General features: G+C 45.6%; 1 protein-coding gene across 4 annotated transcripts in view; it reads right to left on the bottom strand.

The window, feature by feature from the left end:
• Pacsin2 (protein kinase C and casein kinase substrate in neurons 2) overlaps positions 1 to 17785 on the bottom strand; it is a 93472-nt gene that overhangs the window by 74934 nt on the left and 753 nt on the right. Inside the window, exon 2 of one of the 4 annotated variants that reach the window (XM_055626983.1) lies at positions 11550 to 11693. The exons of the other annotated variants lie outside the window; for them this stretch is intronic. The gene's annotated coding sequence lies outside the window, so the exon portion shown is untranslated. The remainder of the gene's footprint in view (positions 1 to 11549; positions 11694 to 17785) is intronic. 4 annotated transcript variants of the gene reach the window in all.

Here is a 17785-nt window from a genome sequence, read left to right as displayed (position 1 = left end):
CAGAAGAAAGCGGCCAGTTTGTGGGAATGGCAACAGTGTATGCACACGTCAAACTGTCTCAAGCTGTGTACTTTAGTACTGTCTGTTCATTATGACAACTCAGTGTTTGAAAACTGGGGACAACAACATAAAGTGCTAACCTTTTATATTCAAATAACAACAGGCTTCAAAAGCCAGCTCCTAAACCAGGCATGATACCACATACCTGTAATCCAGCACTGGGGAGCTACAGCAGGAAGATGAGGGGTTCAAGGTCATCCTCAGCTACACAAGTTCCAGCCTAGCCTGAACTAAGTGAGGCCAATCTCAACAAAACAAGCAGCAACAAAAAACACTATTTACTCTATTCCCATGGCTAAAAGGGCACCATCACCACCCCTTCTTTTGGTTTATCAAGACAGGCTGTATAACAGCCCTGGTGGTCCTAGAACTTGCTTTGTAGACTAGTCTGGCCTTGAACTCAAAGAAATCCTCCTGCCTGCCTCTGCCTCCTGAGAGCTGGGACTAAAGGTATGCATCACCATGGCCACCTGTCCACTTACTCTAATCAGTGAACTTACTGAGATTTTTAAGATTTATTTATTATGTGTACAGTGTTCTTATGTGTACAGAGTTCTGCCTGCATGCATGCTTGCACATGAGAAGAGGGCACCAGATCTCATTACAGATGGTTGTGAGCCACCATGTGGTTGCTGGGAATTGAACTCAGGACCTTCGGAAGAGCAACCAGTGCTCTTAATCTCTGAGCCATCTCTCCAGTCTACTGGGATATTTTTTTTCTTGAAAGAGTCACTAACATCATTGTTAAAAAGCCTATTTTACCAGCAATACAGCTGCCTCTGGGTATTTTATTTATTTTTCAATATTTAGGTGACTATGAGCAGTACTCTAATTACTGTTCAGACCACTACTCTGCCCTCTCCTCCTTGCACTGTACTCCAACTTCCATTTCAAGAAAGAAAAGTGGGGAAGAAGGGAGGGAGAGGAGGAGGAAGGCAAAGGAAGGAAAGAAGGGAAGGAAGGACAAAACACTGGTTTCCATTTTCTGCTCAAACAGACCTTTCCAAGACACACTTAAGATCCCACTGTCATTTTCACACTGGGAAGGGCTCACTTTCCAGGACCCCTGGGCAGAATTTCACAGCTCACACCTTGCTAGGTTCCTTGAGCAAAGCTCACCAGGGTATCTGCTCTATCTTCAACCTATAGTTCCTCCTGGAAAAGCACCATCAGAGACGGCCACATGGACGGTAGGACAGAGACATCCCTCCCCTACAGAAGAACTGAGCAGTGATAAAATGCAAATATTTAAAGACCTCTAAGCTGCGGACGCCAGCAGGATAACAGCTTGCAAACTTCCAGTCAGGATGACTGTTATATCAGGAGCTGAGTCACCGTTGCAAACTGTTTCCTTCCATCCTTAGTAGAGGAGAGGGGACTTTTAAAACAGCTTTCAGAAAGTTACTATATCCAGTCACAACAAGAGAACAGCCCTGGAGAAAAGCCAGTGTGTACCCAGAGCCCTGTAGCCAAGAAAGGAGCAATACACCATCCGCAAGGAATCCACTCAGGACAAGGAGACTCTGTAAGTCTAGAAACAGCAAACAGGTTTATCTGCATCATCAAGTGTTGCAGACCACCACACAAGGACTGAATCATGCCTCACACATTCCCTCCCTTTGCTATGACAATTCCTGATTACAGAGATACAGCTGGTCTAGGATAAAATGGACACAGAGCACGCTTGCTGGCATTTCTGACTCATCCTCAGGTCTAGCTTCTGAGTTCCACAACAGCACTCAGATATCAAGCATGTGCCACACTTCCAGATATAAGGCTTGGCACTTTGCCTAACCTCAGCTTCCTCACCTGTCCTGAGGATGAACATAACCAGGCAAAGAAAAGTAGTAGGGGATCTGGCACAGCAGCCTCAGCAAACACTAAACTGAAAATGACTGCGACAACCACAGTGAAATAAAAACCAGGTCAGGGACCAGCGTGATGGTGCACACCTACACACCTACAATCCCAGCACTTGGGAGACTGAGGACCACTCAAGCCCAGGGAGAAGAGGAGAAAACAAGAACCTTTAATGGTCCATCCTGGGTTGGCAGAAGCCTTGCCTAATCTTAGCTTAAAAGGCGTGGTGGCACACACCTGTGATCCCAGTGCTCTGGGAAGCAAAGGCAGGCGGATGGGATGTGAGTCAGCCTGGTGTTAGTCTGCACTTCAGGGGCTGGGAGGGGTGCATGAACACTGGGGAATGGTGTGTCAAGGCAGCCAGCCCTGGGCGCTGTGTCACCCTCCATAGTGAGGTAAGGACCCACAGGCCCCAGTGTCACTGGACAGTGCTCTGATACAGTCAGTGACTTTTGCAAACGGCATTTCACAAAGCCTTAAGGGACCTGAATTAAACAAAAATACAGCTAGTTTGAACGGTACAGCATGTGGTCCAGGAAGAACCACCCTTCACTAGACAGAGGGGACAGGCCCAGAGAATAATGGGAACTTCTGGCAAGTCACACAGCCTCTGAAGGGCAGAAACTATTATGGAAGCTGCCATGTTTACTTAAATGCATAATGTTTTAAAAATATCATTTTATGTGTTGGGCTACATTATTCAGTTATCCTCACCCACATGCCACACACAGCCACAGCCAAAGGTTAGACATACCTGGCAGGGCATGGTGGTGCACGCCTGTGATCCCACCACTCTGGAAGGCAGAGGCAGAGTCAGCCTGGTCTACAAAGTGAGTCCAGGAAAGCCAAGGCTACACAGAGAAACCCTGTCTTAAAAAAAAAAAAAAAAAAAAAGACATACTTGACCAACCTGTAACTGCTGGGCATAGCCCTGCCACAGGAAACCAGGATCATTACAGTACTGAGCTAGAACATGGGTCCCAAGAGTCAGGGAACCCCTTTACTCCTGTGTGCTCCGCTGTGAAATCACTCAGCAGGCAGTGGTACCTAAGTGGGTGCAACAGTCATTCACCCAATTGTACCACAGTCTCATCAGCACTCCCGCTGCAAAGGTGGGGTGGGGCTGGAGAGGTGGCTTAGCTGTTAAGAAAGTTTGCTGGTCTTGAAGAGGACCTGGGTTTGGTTTGCAGCATCCACATCCGGGTGCTTACAATTGCCTTTTACTCCAGTTCCAAGAGGTCCACGGTCCTCTTCTGGCCTCCTTGGGCACATGTACAAATACCATGCACATAAACTCACACAGGCACACACATATACACAGAGTTACAAATACACAGATAAAAAGAAGATCTGACAACCAAAGCAGAGCCAAGGTGAAGCTGGAGCAATGTAAGGGCAGAGCATCTTAATGAGGCTCCACGCACTCCTACACTCCAAAGGATCCTGCTGCAGCAAGACCCAAACTCAGAGGCAGCTATCACCTGCCCTTTGTAAGCAAGCCAAGCCCCTAATCAGGTGGCCCTCGCTCCCGGCAGCAGGAGTGTGCAGAGGGGGTGGTTTGCAGCCTTTGTAGGTACTGACAAAGCTGGCAATGTGCAAACTCCATGCCCAAAAGGGAATCCCTACAGTCCCCAGTAGGCTGAGTTTGTACTTCCTGCTATCAATCACATGGCGAGTACGGAGCTTCTGGAAGACAGGTTATGAGAAGTCCCTCCACACGCAAAAGAAAGAGCATATCTATTTTAAATTATTTCTAAATGTCTTCAACCTGGATGTTCCCAGCAGAAGTAGAAGACAGAGCAGCTCAAGTCCAAGACAGCCATTCTGAAAACGAACACAAGAAGTACTTCAGCGAAGGTGGGCTGGGCTGGGCTGGCCGAGCTTTAAAGAAAGGTGATAAATAGCTCTCGGCTCCTGCTCCCACCAACCAACTTCAGAGCTACACTCTAAAAGCCAGAAGAAATTCAAAAGGAAATAAAGGCCGCAATAATATAAAATATCAGGGCTGGTAAGTGGGCTCAACAGGTAATAACACCTGTTGTCAACCCTGGTGACTTGAGTTAGGCCCCTAGCAAGAACCAGCTCCCATAGGCTATCGTGTGACCTCCACATGTGAGCCCTGGCACACCCTCATCTACACCACACATAGATAGATAGATAGATAGATAGATAGATAGATAGATAGATAGATAGATAGATAGAAGCTTTTAAAGACAAGATATAACAAAGGTAATGTTTATAATAGCGACCATTTCGACCATATCATGCATCATACTTGCATGGGAAAATCATGCATTTCCCCATGACATATGGTACTCAGGTGTACCCTTCTGGCCCCTCTATAAGCTCCTGTTTCTGTGACAGACCCAACCTCTAGGCTCAGGTGTAAGAAACATAAGTTAATTCACAGGACAGCAGGGAAAGCTGGACCACAGTGCAGCACGAAGCCTCCAGCCCCAGCAAGGAGCAAAGCCTAGGTCAGGAGCTATGGAGGACTGGATCAGTCCTGTGCCATGCCATGCGACCCTGCTAAGCTAGGGCATCTAAGCAGGGACTTCTCAAGAAAATAAAATAGGCTCTAGGGACGGCCACAGGGAGTGCCACTGGGGCTTGGCACTGGTCATCTAGTTTGGCTGAAAAGCTCCCACCCAGCCCCTGCCAGAGCCTTTGCCACACGCAAGCAAAGTTCAGCCAGTTGCTAAGGCAACAGCAACTCAGACATGTTTAGGCATCTGCAGAAACCAAGCCAAAGTACAATTTCTGCACTTGTGATAAAAACACAGGCCACCGAGCATACAGCCAAGCATTACTCTAAATTTTGTTCTTATGGACAGAATAAACAGGGGTGGGGAAGGGAAGCAGCAAGCTCCCAGTGCCTAGCAGAGCCAACAGTCAGGCTGACCCCAGAGTTCTGGCACTAAAAAACCCACTTGTACCAGAGAACAAAATACCTCCTATGCTCCTGTGTTGTCTGAGATGATTTTCTCTTATTCCTACCTCTGTATGGAATAAAGTCTTTTGCTTTGGGGTTCAGCTGTGGGCACCAGTTTTTCTTAGAAGAGGAACTAAGAATGAGAGTTTTGCCCATGATGAGGCCAGATAAGTGAAGAGGAAACAGCTTCTAGGGGAGGGGTGGATATGGCAGAGACACAGCAACTGTCCAAGGTAAGAGCAGAGGTGGGCTAGCCTGGCCATGACCCATCCCCCATAACAGGAGCCCTATCCCATCCATCCATGAGTGTGCATATACACACACACATACTCATACACACCATACACACACAAACACACCTTGTCCTTTGCAAACCCTTTGAAATGAGCAATCAGGAAACCGGGACTCTGCTAATCTTCTATAGGGCAGTAAAAGGTGAACAAGTCAGTCAGCCAATGGGAAGGGGACACAGTGGACTTGACCAAAGAATGAACAAACAGTAGTAACAGAAACAAGAACGAGTTATATAACTCTGATAGAGTGCCTGGCTGTACAATGAAGAGAAGCTGAAGCATCTGTGAGAATGGCACCCAAGCCACAGAGGCAAAGTCCAAAGGATCAAGTGACCCCAGGCTGCCATGATCTCTGAGTGATTCCAGTGCCAACAGCCTTGCACAGTTTTTCCCAGTTCACAAACTGCAAATGTGCAAAAGCAAACCAGGACAAGCCCTGTCAGCTACTGTGGTTCCAAGCGGCCTGACAAGTTGGAGGGGTAGTAAGATTCTCTCTCTCTCTCTCTCTCTCTCTCTCTCTCTCTCTCTCTGTCTCTCTCCTGAGCTCGGAACTGAACCTAGGGCCTGAGTACACTGCAGTATGACTCAGCCCCCAGTAAGGGTTTCTCCTATTCGTGAAAAGAAAGCATCCCGTGCAAGGAGGAGCCACCCAGATTAGAAGGGAATGTGACTCATTCGAGAAACCCCTCCTTAAGAGTTTATCTCATGGACACTGACAAGTTCCAAAGACCAAGACGCCTTACAGGAGAAATTCCCCAGGATTCTCTTTCCCTAATATACTAGAAAAACTGACTAAACAGGAATTCAAACAAATCTCAAAACACTTTAAAGTGTTCACAGCTTTAAAGCCATTCCTGGGGATTTCTCCTCAGGAACTAATTACACAGACTGGAGAGAAGGGAAAGAGGGAGGAAAAAAAACTCAAATTGTCAGCTACAAATTCACCTAATTAGCAAAATGGTGGAGAGAAGCTAGCTAAAATGCTCAACATCGGGAATGTTTCAGTCTCATACAGTCAACAAGATGACACTGGAAATCATTTAAGGGCTGGGGATGTAGCTCACTTGGCAGAAGGCTTACCTTGCATGCACCATGCCCCAGGGCTGATCAACACCCGAAAAGGAAGAAAGAACTCTAACAGAAATACTCACTGAGGACATGATCAGACACGGTGACATGGGAGAAGAAACAAAAAAACAAAAAGTCATGGGCCATTTAGGATCTAGATTCTAGATGGTTCAGCAGGTAAGGGTACTTGTGCCCAGGCCTGAAAACAGATATTTGAGACCTGGGTCCCACATAGTAAAAATAAAACAAACAAAAAAAAGTCTGTAAGTTGCCCTCTGACCGTCACATGTCACTCACAGGTCTCTGTCTTTCTCTCTGTCTCTCTCTCTGTCTCTCTCTGTGTATGTATGCAGGGGAGCAAACATATGTACAGGGGTAGGGAATACAAATTTTTATATTAAGTCAAATGGCATAAAAATGGTAACTGTAATTAGCACAAGTATAAAAACCAAGTATCTAATTAATAATAATAAAAAAATATTTAAAAAAACAAAACAAGTATCTGAGCCAGGTCTGATGTCACAGGTTGGTCACCCCAGCATTGGGGGCTAAGCAGCAGAATCTGTAGTCTGAGGCCAACCTGGGCTACACAGTGAAACCTTGTGTCTAAAAAAAAAACACATACACAAATAATCAGAACATCTCTCTCAGGTACCTTCCCTCAGCTGCCTCCTTAAGGCCACTTGGATGACGGAGCAACAGACCCACCAGGCCTCTGGAACTCTGAGAGCCCTGCTCCTCCACCCTCTGACCTCTTCAGCTAGGAGAGAAGCATATGGGTGATGACTGAAGTCCTCTGACAACACTCCAGCCAGACAGCTTATGGCAGCTCCCTTCCTACCCTTATAAACTCGGCGATGTAAACCACAAATATTCAGTCTCTTAATTGGGTTAGTTGTGAACTTAGCTCCTACCTTAAACAAAGGACACATAATTTGAACCATTTCTATGTTTCTCAGAAGGAAGCAGAGAGGAAAAAGGAAAATTTTAAGATCTTTTTTATAGTTAAGAGCAAGTGACTCAATCTACTTACTCAAGGTGACAAGATAAGCGGACACTGGTACGGCCGTCAGCCTCTGAAGGTCACTTCTCTGACCTTGGGCTGAGTATGCCTAAACAAAGTGGAGTTAACACCGACTGGTTATAAGAACTCAATGGGCAGAAATGTGAACCGTCCACGATCTCTCAGAAAATCCAGAACACAGTGTGCCCCATGACCACTGGTTCTACCACCAGCCATGCCAATCTCCCCATGGCACAAGCCCAGCCTCCTTATCTGATGATATATTTGCTGGTACAGAGGTCACAAGTGCTTAATTAAAAACAACATCATATTCAAGCTAACTGGTGCCCAAGCAAGCCAGCTTCAGCAAATCAGTGAGCTACAAAATCCACTAATAGCGGGCTTGGAGGTCTGTGTGGGAAGAGAGCCTGACCACAATTCACGCTCTTGGCACTCTCAGCTAGAGACAACATAATTTAATATAATGAAACACCAACATAGTTTGAAGTATGAAAATGTTCACAAACTACAATTTGAGCAACATTTAAAAAAAATAAATTTTCACTTCATTCAAGAGACAACTTAGAAAACCAGCCACAGCTGATTTTAGACAGCAGGCCCTGTGACTGCCTATCCCTCATGTGGGGTCGAGATCAGTGGCCTCTGGAAAGCCACTGACCCTTCCAATTCTATCTCTTTTTCTCTTCCTTCTGAACCAAGAACAAGGGAAACAAACAACAAAGCTGTTATGAAAACAAAATAAAAGCTATGGGAACGTTCATGGTCAACTACGAATACCTGCACAGCCAAGTTGTATCGATACACACCTTAGTTATATAGCCAGTTAAAACTTAAACATTAATTCTAAATGGGGAAGGGTAAGAATATAGATCAGAAATTCCCCAGTTTGAGCTGTCGCTGCTATGTGTGCAGGTATCCCTACTGTCCCCTGGATCCCTGTGCACACAACTTGATCCTAATGTTCTCAAGTCCTTTTCCCCATCACATGCTCCTTTCCCCCTCTGAGCACTAGGTGCAGCCACAGCAACATTTCCTCACCACAGGGACAGGTCGGCATGACTGTCACTTTAACTTCAAGCAGAGCATCAGCAAGCCAGGAGGCAGGGCAGGACTGCCCTCAAACACAAGCAGGATGCACCCATTCTTTGTGTCAAGACTGGAACTCTGTAGACCAGGCTGGCCTCCAACTCAGGAGATCCACCTGCCTCTGCCTCCTGACTGCTGGGATTAAAGCCGTGCAACACCACACACAAATAGGATGCACAAATTCTTAGTCTCACCCCCACAATAAGGACAGAAGCAAGCAAAACCTCAGTGTTGCAAGAAGACTTATGCACAAAGGGCTTAAGGCCTCACCCACACTGGGTCCTCTGAGAATACCCCTTTGACCCTGAGTCACCACAGAAGGTCCTAACAAGTACTCTGGCTGAGGAAAGAACATGTTTGTGAAAAACTTCTGAAAGAACTGGATAAAATCGATCCAGTATGAGTACTTTAGGGTTTTGCTTAATTTACAAATTCGCCTAATTATCATGCTGAGTGACACAAAATAACTACTATAGACTGTGCTCTAGGTCCAAGAATGCACAGCACATAGCACACCCCAGAGGAAGGGATCCACTCCAAATTCCCAAACTTAAATCCTAGTGTCAACATCATGATACCTAATTGGGTCAAGGGGATGAAGCCCCCAAGAAAGAGATTAGTGGTACTCCTTAAGAAGGTCAGAGAGCTCCCTTAACCTCTTTCGGCTGTATACACACACAATCAGAAGTGGATCTGTAACTCAGAAGAGAACTCAATACTCCTGCACCCTCACCTCAGGCTTCCAGACTCCTGACTTTGAGGAATAAGATTTCTGTTCTTTGTAAGCAAATGCCCAGAGCACTATGTTGCAGTTCAAAAATAAGACACCTAGTCTCAGGCTGGAGAGATGGCTTAATGGTTAAGGATGCTAGCTTCTCTTCCAGAAGACCCTGATTTAATTCCCAGCACCCACATGGCAGCTCACAACTGTCTGTAACTCCAGTTCCAGGAGATCCGACACCCTCACACAGACACACATGCAGGCAAAACACCAATGTACATAAAATAAAAATATAAATAAAACAAATCTTTAGGGGCTGGAGAGCTGGCTCAGTGGTTAAGAGCACTGTCTGCTCTTCCAAAGGACCTGGGTTCAATTCCCAGCATCCACATGACAGCTCACAACTGTCTATAATGCACACCTTCACACTAATGCACATAAAATAAAAATTTTTTTAAAAAAAGAAAATAGAGAAAAAAAAGATCACTTTTCTGGAGCTGGAGAGCTGGCTCAGTGGTTAAGAGTACTGTCTGCTCTTCCGAAGGACATGGGTTCAATTCCCAGCACCCACATGCAGCTCACAACTGTCTGTAACTCCAGTTCTAAGAGATCTGATACCCTCACACCAATGCATATAACATAAAAAATTAAATAAGTTAAAAAACAAATCTTTAAAAAAAAATAAGACACCTAGTCTTAGAAATGTTGACCCATTAGACCAGGCAGCATGGATGCGCAATCACCTGGTGGTAGACCTGGGACCTAAACCAGGGCTGTCTGGCTCCAAACACACGCTTCTGATCTCCGCTTTGTTACTACAGTACTGCCTTTTCTCTTCTGCAGGAACTAGCCTTACAGAATTGTGAAAATAAGCCAAACAAAGCAAAAACAGGACACAGGGTATACGACAATACCCCCCCTCCAACAGCATTAGTGAACATTTAGACAATGGAGCTGAATCAGTGACTGAGGCCAGCCTTCCCTGTAAGACCCTTTCTTGCAAATTTTAGCTAGTGATTCCTAGGAAGAGCCAAAAGCAAGCCTCAAACCTTGGAGAACACTGGTGGTCCCCGTGAAAAGGAGCAACCAGATCACACCTCTCCCATCCACATCCCCGACTTCTCAACTGACTCTTACTCCTGCCAAGATCATCCTGCTCATACCCTGGAAGGTTCCCCACGGAATTCCTTCTCCAGAGGAGAGTCTAGACCCCAGCTTTAGCCAACAAGGAGCTCATTCTGAAGCTGCCCACCCAGTCTTCACTCCCTCTACACTCAACAGCCCTACCTCCGCAACACACATCACATACTTTTTTGTTTTTTGTTTTTTTGTTTTTTGAGAGACAGAGTTTCTTTGTGTAGCCCTGGCCATTCTGGAACTACCTCTGTAGACCAGGCTGGCCTCAAACTCAGAGAGATCAGCCTGCCTCCACTTCCTGAGTACTGGGACCAAAGGCACCCACATTGACTAGTCAAGCAAAACACTCACACATAAAATATTAAAAACAAAGCAAGACGAAAGAACTGGACTATTAAGATGGTTCAGCATAAAGGTACTCAAATGCAGGCCTGACAGCCTGAATTTGAGCCCTGGATTCCACTAGGTAACAGAAAAAACAAGTTCCCATGAATTGTCTCAGACCCCAACAAGTGCTTGTCTACAGGAAATCTCTCTCTCTCTTTCACACACACACACACACACACACACACACACACACACACACACACACAAACACATATATATTAAAAACAGAGAGGACTGGGCATGGGGAAACACACCTTTAATCCCAGCACTCCAGAGACAGAGGCAGACAGCTTTCTGTGAGCTTTAGACTAGTATGGTCTACATAGCAAGTTCCAGGACAACCAGGCCTACATAGAGACCCTGCCTCAGAAGATCAAAACTAGATAAATAAATAGATGGACAAATAAATAAATATGGATGGATAGATGAATGAATGAATAAAACAAAGAGTCAAAAGACAGTTTAGCAGTTAAGAGCATGTACTGCTCCTCCAGAGGGCCCACAAACAGTTTCCAGCACCCACGTTGGGTGGCTCACAACCACTAATCCCACCAGCGTCTGGAAATCAAATGTCCTCTTCTGGCCTCTGCAGTCACTCACACAACATATACACATGAACACATACAAACACATACACACATAATTTTAAAATAAAGGAAACTAAGTAAAACAGAATTCATGCAATTCCACAGCAGCTCAGTGAAATTCCCCAGCCCCCTCTGACAACGCTGCTCCTACCAGTATCTAAGGAGCAGACAGGAAGCCAATGGAAGGAAAGAACCAATGTACTTTGTCAGTTCCTGGTGCGGGTAAGCCACTGTGGATGCTGGCAGTCAGTGAAGGTGCGAGGCAGCTGCACTCATGCATTCTACACCCTGCCACAGGAGAACAGCCTGGTTCTCACAGGCCGTTTCCGGTCTCCAGTCAGCTGGTCTCACTGCTTCACCAGGCTTCTACTTTCAATAATTTTCTATTGCTTACCATTTCAGAGCTGACTATTCGCCATTAACTTCTACCAACTTTCTCTGCAAGGTAAATCCTTCACTGGAGAGGCTGAAACGTGACACTTCATATAGCAGAGTTGTTTGCCATTGCTCTGTCCTCTCCAGTATTTAAAGAACACACCTGAAATGAACAGATACCATGTATGTATGTATGTATGTACACATGTTATATAATTTTACCTTATGTGTATGGGTATTTTGCCTGCATGTGTATGTCCATGTACCATATGAATGCAGTACTCACTGAGGTCAGAAGAGAGCATCAAATCCCCTGCAACTGGAGTTAACAAGAGGTTTGTTAGCCACCATATGGGTACTGGGAACTGAACCCTAGTTCTCTTAAAGAGCAGCCAGTATTATTAACCACTGAGCCATCTCTCCAGTCTAAGACAAGGACACTTTTTCCATGTCACAACCATGAACTGTGGTTGGCTGCCTCCTGACAAGCATCAGAATGACATGATAGGAAGAGAGGGGACTCCTCCACACCACCATGTTTGAGGGGTACCCTATTCTATGCAGTTCTATACATTCCAATGCCTGATAACCAACATAACTGACCAGGTTTATTATTTTCATCAGAAATAAACCAAAAATAAGCCAATGAAATGATGTCTTAGTCAGTGTTCTATTGCTGTGAAGAGACACCATTACCAAAGCAGCATTTAATTGGGGACTTGTTTACAGCTTCAGAGGCTTAGTCTATTATCATCACAGCAGGACACGTGGAGGCAGGGAGCACAGTGGCAGATATTATGCTGGAGAAGTAGCTGAGAGCTACATCCTGATCCACAAGCAGAGCCTGATAATGGCCCTGGCGTGAGCTTTTGAAACCTCAAAACCCCACTCCCAGTGACACACTCCTCCAACAAGGCCACACCTACTCTAACAACACCTTCTAAGCCTTCTCGAATAGTGCCAACTCCCTGATGACTAAGTATTCAAATACATGAGCCTATGGGGGCCATTTTTATTCAAAACACCATAGATGGTTGGCATGTAAAAGCACTTGTGCCCATGTACACAGAGTGATGAAAAAAAATTAAGGAAAAAAAAAGCCATCTAACCTGTGCACTTTTTAAGTGTCTTGTCCTTTCTTAAACACTTGCTCTTTATACAACTGAGACTCTATGCTACTAATAAACAATCCATAAAGCAACTGAAACCTGGCACGGTCACAAGAAGCCATTGTTGGGCGCTCATGGTCACTGTAGTCATCTGAATTAGAATGGCACCCCCAGACTGGTATGCTTGAATGCTTGGTCCCCAGTTTATGGAACTGCTTAGGAAGAGTTAGGAGATGTGGCCTTACAGGAAGAGGTGAGCCACCAGGAGAGAGCTTTGAGCTTTCACAAGCCCATGCCATTCCCAGTGCGCTCTCTCTCTCTCTGCCACCTCCTTTCTGATCACGAAGTGAGCTCTCAGCTCTTCCTGCCTCCATGTCTTTGCTGTGGCATCATGGACTCTAACCCTTTCTTTCCTACGTTACCTTATGACAGTCACCAACACAATTCATACCCAACCTCAAACTACCCAGGATTCTGGTACAGGGAGCACCTCATCAATGAGGACATACTTGAATAAGCCAATTCCATGATTTGGGATTTTCTGTTTCAAGATAGGGTCTTGTCTTATAGCTGGGTAGCCCTGGTTATCCTGAAACTTACTATGTAGACCAGGTTGGCATCCAACTCACAGGGATCTGCCTGCCTCTGCCTCCCCAGTGTTGGGATTTAAAGGCGTGCACCATCAGGTCTGACTCAATTTCTAGTTTCTACTTAACTTTTATTTACTTCACAGATTTCTCAAGTGCTAAGCAACTGAGAATTTAAACATACTCTGTAATCAATAAACATTAAATAAGTCTGCCCAAACACTCAAATCCTACAAATTTTCCCCTCTGAAAAGGGTTGCAAAAAAACAAAAACAAGTGAACCAGAGACAGCTCACAAGTAAGAGTGCAAGGGTAGGCCTGGGTTCATTCCCACACCCACATGACTGCTCACAACTGTCTGCAACTCAGGTCCCTGGGGATCCAACACACACACTGTATACAGACACACATGTGGGCAGAACAGCCATTTACATCAAATAAAAGATAAAGAACAAAACATTAAAAAATAAAATAAAGTAAGGTCTTCACGGTCAGGACAAAAAGGTGTTTAAGGATTCAAATTCCAAAAGAAAAACAGTCCTTTAGTGGACAAACAAATCTTCTTCTACAAGTGATATTAACACATCTTTACGATGCCAACAAATTATCCTGACAACCACCAAGGCAGCAGAACCTAATGGAAAAACCCCATGTTCTGTACCCAGGAAGGCCATCTGGCCTTGTTACTCAAATGTTTGAGTACAAAATACGAGGTGAAAGCACTTCAGAATGTGTGTCCTCCATATATGTATGTCACCATTATTATTAGCTCCAATATGACACGGGAAATAGGATTACAGATTCTCTGAGGCGAGAGGCAGGCAGCTTAGGAAGGCTGCGCTCAGCACCCTACCACATCAAGAGGGAGACAGCTTACGGATGGAGTGTGGCAGTCCTTACCCTGAATGCTGGCCCCAAGTTGTTCACATGTGGACTTTCTTTCCTGTAGTGGAGGCGGAGATGTCTCACAGCTGTTCTCAAGGTTAGGAACTTCTAAGCCAGGCTGGAGAGATGGCTGAGAAGTTAAGAGCAGTGTCTGCTTTTCCAGAGGTCCTGAGTTCAATTCCCAGCAACTATGTGGTGGCTCATAGCCATGTATACTAGGGTCTGATGCCCTCTTCTGGCATGCAGGCGTACACGCAGACAGAGTACTCATATACATTAAATAAGAATTTCTAAATACATTAAATAAAAAATTTCATATTTTACAAATATGAAAACCGAGACACTGTGATCTGCACATCCTAGCCTCAGAGTTGGTGGAGGGAAGGTCGCCTGGTCCCCATCCATCTCCCACTGTCCTGTCATCTGGTATTCTAGGAAGGGAGTAAAATTACACTAAAGCCAGATATAATGCTCAAGCCTGAAATGTCAGCACTTGGAGTGCTGAGGCAGGAACTTTGCCTTGATTCTGAGGCCAAGGACAGCCACACAGTGAGTTCCAGATGAGATCCTGCCTCAGTGTTCCGGCAAGGCTCCTTCTAAGGTGTCTGCTGAGGACTCTGAGAGTGGAGTTAGCACTATGCACACTGCTGTATTTCCTTCTCTATCTAGCTCATTGCTAGACTCAAGAATGTGTGAATACTTTTAAGACTGAAATTTTTTAAATGCGCTGGAAGCGTAGCTTAGTGGTAGACTGCTTGCCTATCGTGGAGCACACTGAGTTCCAACCTCAGGCACTGTGGGAGGAAGGGCAACAGAATGGCTCAGAAGGCAAGCCTTACAACCTGAGTTCAATCCCCAGAACCCACAAGGTAGAAGGAGAAAACTGGTAAGAACTGACTCCTACAGGCGTCCTCTGACCCCTGCGTGCACACTGTGGCACACACATGCACACACTAAATGAATGTTAAAAAATATATTCTCTTTTTAAAAGGTAAAAGTATTTTTTTTTAATAAAATTTAAAAATCTAGTCAAAAGCCGGTGGTGCTGGGGTATGCCTTCAATTCCAACCCTCAGAAGGCAGAGGCAGGCGGCTCTCTGAGTTTGGGGCCAGCCTGGTCTGAGTTCCAGGACAGTCAGGGTTGCACAGAAAAACACTGTCCAAAAAATAAAAATAAAAAGAATCTGAACAGAGAGATACGGCTCAGCAGGTAAAGGCACTTGCTGCCAAGCCTGACAATTTGAGTTCCTTCCCTGCTGGCCACAAAGTGGAAAGAGAGAAACAGCTCCTGAAAGTTGTCCTCTAATCTCCACATGCAGACCACAGCAAGCACATACTTACATGTGCGCACACACACCCACGCACGCATGCACGCATGGAGTAAATCAATACCCTTTACAGAAAGACAACCTTCATGCTCTGGGCTTGACAGCTGTCTCTCAAGTACTTAGTGACCACACAAATGCTAAAAAAATGTCTGCTTGTGCAGAATACTTGGAGAACTATCTTCTGCTGAGATAGGGTCTTGCTACACAGCCCAAACCTGACCTCAGACTAGAGACTTCCCTGCCTCAGCCTCCCAAAGGGTAGGATTTCAGGCAAGCACTCAGCGGGAGAACCACTCTGTGTGGATCCAAGTGTGCAAACACAGGCCAGACGCTGATGTCAGTACAACCCTTGACCACTGTCCAATTTATATTTGATAAGGTTTCTTCTTGTTTCCAAAGATTACGAATGCTTGCCTGCATGTATGTATGTGCACCATGGACATTCTGGTGTCCTCACAAGTTAGCAGGGGGTCTAAGATCCCCTGGGACTGGAGTTACAGGTGGTTGTGGTACCACGTGGGTGCTGGGGATCAAACCCAGGTTCTCGGTGACAGTAACAAATGCTCTTAGCTACTGAGCTGTCTCCCCCACTACCCCAGCTCACCTTATTTTTTTGCGGGGGGTTCGAACTCAGGAACCTAAGGAGGTTTAAACATTGGGTGCTATACTGACTGAGCTATCTCCCAGCCCCAGGTGACCTATTCTAAGATGGTCTCTAGTCAGCAGACAGTACAACCATCTGAATATTAAACATCGGAAAAAATGCCCAAGCAGCTATCCCAGAGACCACCAACTGCCGCTGAGAGCCATCAGGAACAATTTAAGGCCCATTTAGACCATGCTCTCAGGTCGGCTTTCGGGCGTGAGGAGATTGTGCCATGGCATTAAGGACTCTGCCCCTAGTATGCAAACTGACTAAGTATCTAAGCCCTGCCCCCTCTACTGCCTTCAGGTATGCAGCTGTGATTCCAAACAACTGGAAAAAAACTGAGCAGGCACTCCAGCACATGTGAACATGGTCATTAACTCCATAATCGAAAGGCTGGCCTCCAGGAAGCCGAGTACAGTGGGATGGCAGATAAGGCAGGCCAAGTCAGCTGGGAGCTTTCACGTGAGGTTGGCAGAAAGAACTTGCGTACGCTTCACAAGGTGCCACGATAGCTAATAATTTTACTACTATTATTTGATATTCCATAACATCCTGCAAAGGCATGATGACCTCTTTCAGAAGCAGCAAGCCTTCTTGCTTAACAATCAGGCCTTAACCCATCAGCATGGACTTTCAGGAAAGAGAAAAGAATAAAAAAGAGTAAGGGTGGCCAGGTATGGTTGTTACAGGCCTTTACTCTCAGCACTCAGGAGGCAGGGGCAGGCAGATCTCTGTGAGTTCCCAGCCAGCCTGGTCTACAAAATGAAACCCTGTGTCCAAAACACAAACCAAAACAAACAAACAAAAACTTACAAAACTAAGGGCAAGTGCTCCTGTGCTCCGCCCAGAAATACCTGGCCATCATAAGTCTGTACTGGCACTCAGAACTGGGAGAAACCCAATCTCACTTCTCTCTACCGGGCAGCATAAAAACCCAGATATGTTTCTTACATACACACACTTTGTAGGTTCAATATTATGTTGAAAAGTAACAAGCTCTAGCTCCCATAACAGCATGAACTAAAATACCATTTCTATTCCAGAGTTGCTATTCTTTAAAAATCCTGCAGAGAACAGACATAACCAGTCTGTTATTCTGTGTCAGTTACTTTCCCAAATAATAAAAACTCATCAGCCTAATGGCCAATTTCTTTAAAGCCTCCAGACTACAGGGGAAAAAAAAAACAAAAAAACCATCATACAAGTTTTTCAAGTAGTGGCCTCATGGCTCAAGAAGAATAGCTTCACCAAGGAGACTGTCAAACTCTAGAGTAAAGTGTAAACGCACAGAGCAAGGCGTTCCAGGGAAGTCAAGAGAATCCCACCTACACGGCCGCCCATTCAGTGCTTCTGTGAAAAGGTGACTCTGAACGCCCTGCGTCGGAAAAGGAAGGTAAACACAGAACACAGCCCACCTGGCTGACCCCTTTGCCAGGGGCCCAAGAACAGAATTTAAGCAAACTGAAAAACCCGTACAGGGGGAGGTAGGGTGAGGAGGGGAGGAGGTGTGAGCTCACCGTCCACAACTCAGGATTAAACAGATTTACATCAGGGCAGAGCAGGAGTGTTTTGGTTAAACCGCGTAATGAGTAGCCCTGGAGACTGTCAGCAACCTACTCCCCTTCATCACAAAACCTCAGGACAGCTGCGGTCAAGGAAGGACGGCGGCGAGGGCCAGAAATGTGCGCACCCCGGACC

This window comes from Psammomys obesus, unplaced genomic scaffold (genome assembly GCF_907164565.1).
Source record: "Psammomys obesus unplaced genomic scaffold, mPsaObe1.curated_primary_1811, whole genome shotgun sequence".
NCBI classification, from domain to species: Eukaryota; Metazoa; Chordata; class Mammalia; order Rodentia; family Muridae; genus Psammomys; species Psammomys obesus.
Note: the sequence above shows the minus strand (reverse complement) of the source record. Positions and strands in the feature narration are given on the sequence as shown.